Source organism: Ailuropoda melanoleuca, chromosome 1 (assembly GCF_002007445.2).
Source record: "Ailuropoda melanoleuca isolate Jingjing chromosome 1, ASM200744v2, whole genome shotgun sequence".
In the NCBI taxonomy this organism is placed as follows: domain Eukaryota; kingdom Metazoa; phylum Chordata; class Mammalia; order Carnivora; family Ursidae; genus Ailuropoda; species Ailuropoda melanoleuca.
Window position 1 is genome coordinate 197,356,411 of NC_048218.1, and position 10,450 is coordinate 197,366,860.

The window sequence follows — 10,450 nt, forward strand, 5'->3', positions numbered from 1 at the left end:
TTACTTATGTGTGTAGCTCATTATATAGTGCAGGTGCCAGCCACATATCCAAAAGGGACACCAGCAATACACCTCTACAGACTAGATAGTCTAGAAGTACTGCCACTTGGATGAAACTTGAGGACATCCTGCTAAGTGAAATAAGCTAGTCACAAAAGACAAATACTGTATGATTCCATTGATAGGAGGTTCCTAGAGTTGTCAAGTTCACAGAAGCAGAAAGTAGAATGGTGGTTGCAAGGCACTGGGGAGGAGTGAGGGGTGGGGAGTTAGCATTTAATGGGTATGGAGTTTCAGGTATGGAAAGATGCAAAAGTTTTGGAGACGGATGGTGGAGATGGTTGCCCAACAATGTGACTGTACTTAATGCCACTGAACTGTACACATAAAAATGGTTAAAATGATAAATTTCATGTTATATATACCACAGAAAGGAGAGAGGGAGAGAACTCAAGATTCTACAACTTGCCCATACAAACTGGCTAGAGACATGACCCCAAGGCCAACTAAAAGGCCCCAGAAATAGACCACCAGCAAAGAAGACAGCTTCCTGTGAATTTTGTAATTCAAGAATATGTGAATCAAGACAACAGCAGCCTGCCAAGGCCTTCAAATCACAATTCATAATCAAAACACAAGATTCGTGTTTGAGCTTAGGTTTTGTTATCTCAACTCCCTTTTCTCCTTCCTTCCTTCCCTTTTTAGCATGGGCACCACTATCAATGTCCAATTGTTGCATTTATTTTCAGCCTTCCCAAGTATTTAAAACAAAGCCTGACATCAAAACTTATCAAAAAGGATCTAAGATACTAGATTTCACTGATTTCTACAAAGATTCTGAGGAGAAGTTTCAAATGTGTGATCCTTAAGTTAGTTCTGATGATGAACCAAATAAAAAACTATTTCATTAAGGCACAAAGAAATTGGCTTATTTAAACTTAGGGAAGCTTCTTTTCTTGCCAAACCTTAGGTTCCTGATTTTCTCTTAATGTTTATGGTTGTCCTCATACTTTTGTGTCCTCCCCAACTGCCTGATGGCCAGGCGCTAAGATATTACTCCACAGTGGTTCTATTATCCCAAGCTGACATCCATAAGAATGTGTCAAGAAGAGACTAACCCCTTCTGGCCAAATCTGCTCCATTTGGAACTTATTTGACCAAAAGTGGGAGTTGAGAAAATCCTCTGAGTGAACTGGTACCTCACTGGTCTAACTAAGGGTAGGGCTAACAGAATGACCCAAGCAGACCTTACACAGAAACAGCTTTTGTATGTAAACTCCCAAATTCTTCTGGAGAATCCATAAACCAGTGAAGTTATTAGATACCAATAGTTGGCCTTGTCAAGGACAAAGTACCCAGACTGACCTATAGACTAGCTGCCAACTAGCTACATGATAGAAAAATGGAAGGATATTACAATAATATTTGGAATATGATGTTATTTGACAGTAGCCTGTTTTGAGTTAAACATACATCAGGGAGACTCTAGAGCAACCATTAAAAAAAAAAGAAGAGCTAATAAGTCAATAGTGGAGATAAATGGAATCATAAAAATATTCAGTTAATCCAAAAGAAGGCAGAAAAAGAAGAAAAACAGATCAAAGAACAGATGGAAAAAATAGAAAGCTTATAGCAAGATGGTAGACACAAACCTGGTCAATATTCAGAATTACATCTGAAGTAATCTTAGAATTTAAATTCAAAGGCAGGGATTGTCAGACTGAATAAAAACTTAAGACCCAACTATATGCTATCTGTATTAAATATATTTATTTTTAAATACAAATTAGAAAACAAAACAATGAGTTCACTTTATACCCGTTAAATTAGAAAAATTGGGGAACATTGGTCATCATGAACTGCTGATTCAAGTGTAGTCTACCAGTACAGTCATTCTGGAGAGCAATCTGTCACTTAACCAAATTAAGTCTGTGTGTACCCTATAATCCATCTATTCCACATCTGAGTGTTTACCCAAAAGAAATTCCCACCCATGTCCATAAGGTTGCATGCACAAGGATATCTGTGGAAGCATCATTTGATATTACTTGGGTATTAGAAGTAATCTGGATGTCCATGGCTGGAAAGGGTGAGTAAAATGCACACCATGGAGTACTATGCAGCCAGGAAAAGCAACAGGCTAATTGTAAACATGGCAATATGGATCTTTAAAACACAGCACTAAGTGAGAAGGGAAAAAAAGAAAGAAACAGAATGAGATCCAAAACATGATACAGTTTGCACAGGGACATGTATCCTAAACAACATTACCCATTTAGAGCAATGCAAACAAAAGAACATGCATTTAAAATATTAGAATGGTTGCTTATATATGTGAGGGAGTCAGAAGATAAAAAGGGATAAATGACAATACATAAATACAAATGTATGTATATTAAAAAAAGAAGAGCCTCACCCACACTCATAATAATGCACCATAAACTGAAGCATATGATTAACTCAACCCCCTGTCCATAAAGTACAACTTATATATAATATTATACATAAAATAAAATGTTATATAGTAAAAACTATTAGTATTTTCCTTTAGATATTCTGACTTTTTTACCCTATCCTGAAATTATGTAAATCACCTCTATTTTTTAATCATCCTAGTTGGTTTTTTCTTTGTTTTTACATTTAGATCTTTGTCTCATCTGGAAATACTTTTGTATTTGCTATGCAGTATAGTTATAAATTCATTTTTTTAATGTAAATCCAGTTGTCCCAATGCCATTTATTCAAGGAGCCATCCTTTCCTCCCTGATTTTAAATGTCTCATTTATCATATGCTTAACTTCCGTATGTACATGAGTCTATTTCTGGCTTCTTTTTTATTCCTCTGATCTATTTGTTTATTTCTCTAGCAAAGCTACCAATTACTGTTGTTTTATAATATATTTTAGTATGTTAGGGCCTCCCTCACTATTATTCTTTTTCAGCAATTTCTTGGTAATTATTTTTATTTGGGATTGCATGAAATATATTACTTATATACGAGAAACATTGGCAGTTTTATTAAACAAAATCTTCCCATCCAGAAACATGGTATATCTCTGTTCAGCTCTTACTTTATGTCCTTCAGTAAAACTGTGTAATTTCTGTCAGACAAGTGTTTCACCTTTCTTGTTTAATTTATTCTTGAGTAATTTATAGATTTGTTGCTACTGTAAATTTTTTTCTTAATTTCCATTTCTAACTGGCATACTATTACAAAGAAAAGGAAAAGTCATTGATTTTTTTTACGCTTTATATCTAGAGCATTCTAAACTATCTTTTCATACATAACAGTATATTTTAAATTTTGAATATCTTGAATTTTCAGTTATCAGAATGTGATAGGTAATTAGTTTGTTTTTTTGTTTGTTTGTTTTTTCCAGAGAAAGCAGGAAAAAAATTAAGAGTCAAACTATTTCTATTTTACACATATACAGGTGAGCAGAATGCTTACAATACTGCTTAAAAATTGGAAAATTTTAGATATCTACCAGACCATCCTGAACACCCACGAAATCAGGCTGAGACAGAAGATACATCTGGATCCCTACAAATAGAACATCTCAGCGCTGGGTCTCGAGGTATGAAGCAGGAGCCAAGAGTCTGCGCACAGATATCAGAAGATAAATGGAAGGGGGAGGGAACCCCCCGCCACACTCGGGTGCTGGGAAGCAGTAGCCTCCTGCACTGGGGAGTGGGCCAGGCTTGCCTACCGGTAGCCACCAGGAAACCAGACCAAACCCGGGAACTCGGGAGCACATGCACAAACCAGACTGAAACCGGGAGCTTGGGAGCATGCGCGGGAACCAGGGGTGGCTGGCGGTGTTAGAAGCACAAAGGGCAGAGATGTGCCCGCCCTGGGAGTGAGGACTGGGGGAACGGCTGTGGGGCGTACAACCTGGGATGCTGTGGGTTTCTAGCAGCACCAACAGAAATGGAGTTAGAGTAGCCAGGAGAGCTCAGTGGAGAGCAGACGGCAATCTCTCTGTTCTGAGACAGAGGCTAGGATATGGCCACTGCGGCTCTGACTCTCAGAGGAGTCACAGAAAGCCACCAGGGAAAACTGCCAGAGAACAAAAGCCCTGAAAAACCAAAAAACTGGCTCTCACTGTGCCCACTCCCCCCCAAGGGACAGGGCAACTCTACCCAAACAGGTTGCCTGAGTATCAGTGCAGCAGGCCCCTCCCCCAGAAGACAGGATGAAAAAACAAGAACCCCACATCCCTAAGTCCTATAAAACCAGTGCATCTTCCTTGGGTCCTGGTCAATAATTTGGGCTCTGTACATCCCCACGACCTCTCCTCATCAGGATGACAAGGAGGAGGAACCCCCAACAAAGTAAATAAACAGAGACTGTGGCCTCTGCCACAGAACTAATGGATATGGATATAACCAAATTGTCAGAAATGGAGTTCAGAGTAACAATTGTCAAGATGATGTGTACATTTGAAAAAGATAGCAAAAATATAGAATCTCTAAGGGCTGAAATGAGAATGAATCTGGTGGAAATTAGGAATGCTATGAATCAAATGCAGTCTAAACTGGATGCTCTGATGACCAGGGTAAATGAGGCAGAAGAACAAATTAGCGAGTTAGAGGATGAGATGGAAAGAGAATAAACATGGCTTTAAAAACTCCACTTTCAAGAAAAAAGACTATGGGAGATTACAGACTGAATGAAATGTTCCAATGTCAGAATCATCGGCATCCCCAAGGGGGTGGAGAAAGAAAGAGGTCTAGAAGAGATATTGGAACAAATTGTAGCTGAGAACTTCCTTAATCTGGTGAAGGAAACAAGCATTCATGTCCAAGAGGTAGAGAGGACCCCTCCCAAGATCAATGAGAACAGACTGACACCATGCCATATAATAGTACAATTCGCAAATCTTAGATCCAAGGAAACAATCTTGAAAGTGGCAAGAGGGAAGAGATTCCTCAGGAACATCAGAATAATATCAGACCTGTCTACAGAGAACTGGCAAGCCAGAAAAATCTGGCAAGACATATTCAGAGCACTAAGTGAAAAGAACATGCAGCCAAGGATCCTTTATCCAGCAAGGCTGTCATTCAGAATTGATGGAGAGTTAAGGACCTTCCAAGATAGGCAGAAATTGAAGGAATTTGTAACCACCATCAAGCCAGCCCTACATGAGATATTAAGGGGGGTTTTATAAAAGTAAAAAGGCCCCAAGAGTAACAAAGAACAGAAATTTACAATCTATAGAAACAAAGACTTCACAGGCATCATAACATCATTAAAATCATATCTCCCAATAATCACTCTCAATGTGAATGGCCTAAATGTTCCCATAAAATGCCACAGGGTTGCAGACTGGATAAAAAGACATGACCCATTCATTTGCTGTCTACAAGAGACTCATCTTGAACCTAAAGATACATCCAAGACTGAAAGTGAAGGGATGGAAAACCATTTTTCATGCCAATGGACCTCAAAAGAAGGCTGGGGTAGCAATTCTCATATCAGACAGATCAGATTTTAAGCTAAAGACTATAGTTAGAAATACAGAAGAACACTATATTATTCTTAAAGGGTGTATCCAACAGAGGATCTAACAATTATAAATATCTATGCCCCCAACAGGGGAGAACCAGATACATAAACCAACGATTAACCAGAATAAAGAGACATATAGATAATAATACATTAATAGTAGGGGACCTCAACACTCCACTCTCAGCAATAGACAGATCACCAAAGCAGACAATCAACAAAGAAACAAGAGCTTTGAATGACACACTGGACCAGATGGACCTCATAGATATATACAGAACACTACACCCCAGAACAAAAAAAAACTCATTCTTTTCGTATGCACATGGAACTTTTTCCAGAATAGACCATACCCTGGGTCACAAAATAGGTCTCAACTCATACCAAAAGACTGAGATTATTCCCTGCATATTCTCAGACCACAATGCTTTTAAATTGGAACTCAGTCACAAGGAAAAATTTGGAAGAAACTCAAACACTTGGAAACTAAGAACCATCCTGCTTAAGAGTGATTGCGTAAACCAGGAAATTAAAGAAGAACTTAAGCAATTTATGAAAACAATGAAAATGAAAACACATCGGTCCAAAACCTATGGGACACTGCAAAGGCAGTCCTAAGGGGAAATACATAGCCATCCAAGCCTCACTCAAAAGAATAGAAAAATCTAAAATGCAGTCCTTATATTCCCACCTTAAGAAGCTGGAGATGGAACAAAAGAACAGGCCTAAGCCAGGCACGAAAAGACAGTTGATTAATATTAGAACAGAGATCAATGAATTAGAAACCAGAAGCACAGTAGAGCTGATCAACAAAACTACAAGCTAGTTCTTTGAAAGAATTAATAAGATCGATAAGCCACTGGCCAGACTTATTCAAAAGCATAGATAAAGGACCCAAATTAATAAAATTATGAATGAAAGGGGAGACATCACAACCAACACCAAGGAAATACAAACTATCATTAGAAACTATTATTAACAACTATATGCTAATAAATTAAACAACCTGGAAGAAATGGATGCCTTCTTGGAAACCTATAAACTACCAAGACTGAAACAGGAAGAAATTGATTATCTAAACAGACTGATTAATTGCAAAGAGATTGAAGCAGTGATCAAAAACCTCCCAAAAAAAGAGAGTCCAGGCCTGATGGATTTCCTGGGGATTTCTACCAAACATTCAAAAAAGAAATAATACCTATTCTCCTGAAGCTGTTTCAAAAATAGAAACGGAAGGAAAACTACCAAACTCATTCTATGAGGCCAGTATTACCTTGATCCCCAAACCAGGCAAAGACCCCATCCAAAAGGAGAATTACACACCGATATCCCTGATGAATATGGATCCAAAATTCTCAACAAGATCCTAGCTAATAGGATCCAACAGTACATTAAAAGGATTATCCATCATGACCAAGTGGGATTCATCCCTGGAATGCAAGGGTGGTTCAACAATCACAAATCGATCAGTGTGATAGATCACATTAATAAGAAAAGAGACAAGAACCATATGATCCTCTCAATTGATGCAGAAAAAGCATTTGACAAAATATAGCATCCTTTCCTGATTAAAACTCTTCAGAGTGTAGGGATAGAGGGTACATTCCTCAATTTCATAAAAACCATTTATGAAAAGCCTACAGCTAATATCATTCCTAATGGGGAAAAGCTGAGAGTCTTTCCCTTAAGATTCGGGACACGACAAGGATGCCCACTCTCGCCATTACTGTTCAACATAGTACTAGAAGTCCTGCCAACAGCAATCATACAACAAAAAAAGAATAAAGTATATTCAAATTGGCAAAGAAGAAGTCAAAATGTCTCTCTTCGCAGATGATATGATACTTTATATGGAAAACCCAAAAGACTCCACCCCCAAATTACTAGAACTCATACAACAATTCAGTAATGTGGCAGGATACAAAATCAATGCTCAGAAATCAGTTGCATTTCTATACATGAACAATGAGACTGAAGAAAGAGAAATTAGGGAATCAATTCCATTTACAATAGCACCAAAAATCATAAGATATCTCGGAATAAGCTTAACCAGAGAGGTAAAGGATCTATACTCTAGAAACTACAGAACACTGATGAAAGACGTTGAAGAAGACACAAAAAGATGGAAAAATATTCCATGCTCATGGATCGGAAGAATAAACATAGTTAAAATGTCTATGCTACCCAGAGCAATCTACACTTTCAATGCCATCCCGATCAAAATACTAATGACATTTTTCAAAGAACTGGACCAAACAGCCCTTAAATTTGTGTGGAACCAGAAAAGACACCAAATCACCAAGGAAACGTTGAAAAGGAAAAACAAAACTGGGGGCATCACGTTGCTGGATTTCAAGCTATACTACAAAGCTGTGATCACAAAGATAGCATGGTACTGGTACAAAAACAGACACATAGACCAATGGAACAGAATACAGACTCCAGAAATGAACACTTGACTCTATGGTCAACTAATCTTTGACAAAGCAGGAAAAAACACCCAGTGGAAAAGACAGTCTCTTCAATACATGGTGCTGGGAAAATTGGACAGCTATATGCAAAAGAATGAAACTTGACCACTCTCTCACACCATACACAAAGATAAACTTCAAATGGATGAAAGACCTCAGTGTGAGACAGGAATCCATCAAAATCCTAGAGGAGAACATAGGCAGCAACCTCTTTGACATTGGCCACAGCAACTTTTTTCATGACACATCTCCAAAGGCAAGAGAAACAAAAGAAAAAATAAACTTGTGGGACTTCATCAAGACAAAAAGCTTCTGCACAGCAAAGGAAACAGTCATCAAAACAAAGAGGCAACCCACGGAATGGGAGAAGATATTTGCAAATGACACTACAGATAAAAGACTGGTATCCAAGATCTATAAAGAACTTCTCAAACTCAATACTTGAGAAACAAATAATCAAATCAAAAAAATGGGCAGAAGATATGAGCAGACACTTTTCCAATGAAGACATACAAATGGCTAACAGAAACATGAAAAAATGTTCAAAATATTTAGCCATCACGGAAATTCAAATCAATACCACACTGAGATACCACCTTATGCCAGTTAGAATGGCAAAAATTGACAAGGCGAGAAAAAATAAATGTTGGAGAGGATGTGGAGAAATGGGACCCCTCTTACACTGTTGGTGGGAATGCAAGTTGGTACAGCCACTTTGGAAAACATTGTGGAGGTCCCTTAAAAAGTTAAAAATAGAGCTACCTTATGATCTGGCAATGGCACTACTGGGTATTTACCCCAAAGATACAGACATAGTGAAGAGAAGGGCCATATGCACACCAATGTTCATAGCAGCATTGTCTACAATAGCTAAACTGTGGAAGGAGCTGAGATGCCCTTCAACAGATGAATGGATAAAGAAGATGTGGTCCATATATACAATGGAACATTATTCAGCCATCAGAAAGAATGATTACCCAACATTTGCAGCAACATGGACAGGACTGGAGGAGATTATGCTAAGTGAAATAAGTCAAGCAGAGAAAGACAATTATCATATGGTTTCACTCATTTGTGGAACATAAAAAATAGCAGTGAGATCAGTAGGAGAAGGAAGGGAATAATGAAGTGGGGGTAAACAGAAGTGGGAATGAACCACAAGAGAATATGGACTCAGGGAAACAAACTGAGGGCTTCAGAGGGGGGGTGGGGTATGGGCTAGCCTGGTGATGGGTATTAAGGAGGGCATGTATTGCATGGAGCACTGGGTATTATTCACAAACAATGAATCATGGAACACTACATCGAAAACTAATGATGTACTGTATGGTGACTAACAAAGCATAGTAAAAATTTTTTTAAAAATTGGGAAATTTTAAAGCATTTAGTTTACCAATACATAAAGTAAATGTTGTATCCAGAAATAAATATAAACAAATATAAACATAATAAAATGAGGTATTCAAGAAAGAGAAATTATCTATATGTAAAATTAAGCAAATTCTATGAGCCAGGCCCAACAGAAAAGGTTGAAGTTTAATGTAGAGAAGCACTGATCATATTAAACTAGTTTCAATAAGATAAGTGCACATAAATTTATACCAATAAACAACATTATATCAACTATAGGCAATCCTCCCTTTGCATGCTGGACTTTAGAAAAAAGACCATGCAAGCTGAAAGTGCACAGCAATCTTAATAATCAACAAAAAAAATTACAATTGACTGTGATGTTCACAATTTTTGTCAAAACACTACTCCTAATTATTAATCAGGACATTTAAAAAAAGACAACTAATATTTATTTACTATACCATAATTTAAAATTTTAGAAATTTGAGAATTAAAGTGGTTCATTTTTTTTGTGAAAAACTTATCAAGAGTACCTTGAACAGGTTTTACCTAATTAAGTGACTAACAGTTCTCACACTTAACTTATACTCAGGAAGCATCTTTTCTGTACTTTGGAAAACTGTCATATTCCTTTTTAAGTTCGTATCAGATACCAACATTCTATTCTTTGTGATTTCAACATCATGAGGCATCTCTGAGAGTTCTTTCAATGTGAAGTTTTTTGCTAGTGTCACTTCCTATCTTCAGGGATATCTTCAGACTTTTCCTCATGACCGCTTTCCAGATTTCTGTCAATAAACTTGCCTTCACTAAGATTCTCCAGCTGCATGTCTAGAAGTTCTCACATAGTGACAATGGCCACATCCCCATTGTCAGCGATCTCTTTCATAACTCCATTTATATTTGATTCAAACTTCACTTTGGCATTATCATTTTTTGTTTGTTGGTTGGTTGATTTTCTCCATTCATCTTTGCTGCCCAGTTCTCTATTTTAATTTTCCAATTTTGTAAAATGTTGCATGGGTTTATCAACAGGAAGCAAGGAGGCAATACAACTACATGTTTTGCTGTCTGTGTGTGATGGGAAAAAAAGAGGCAAAATAACCCATCACTGACT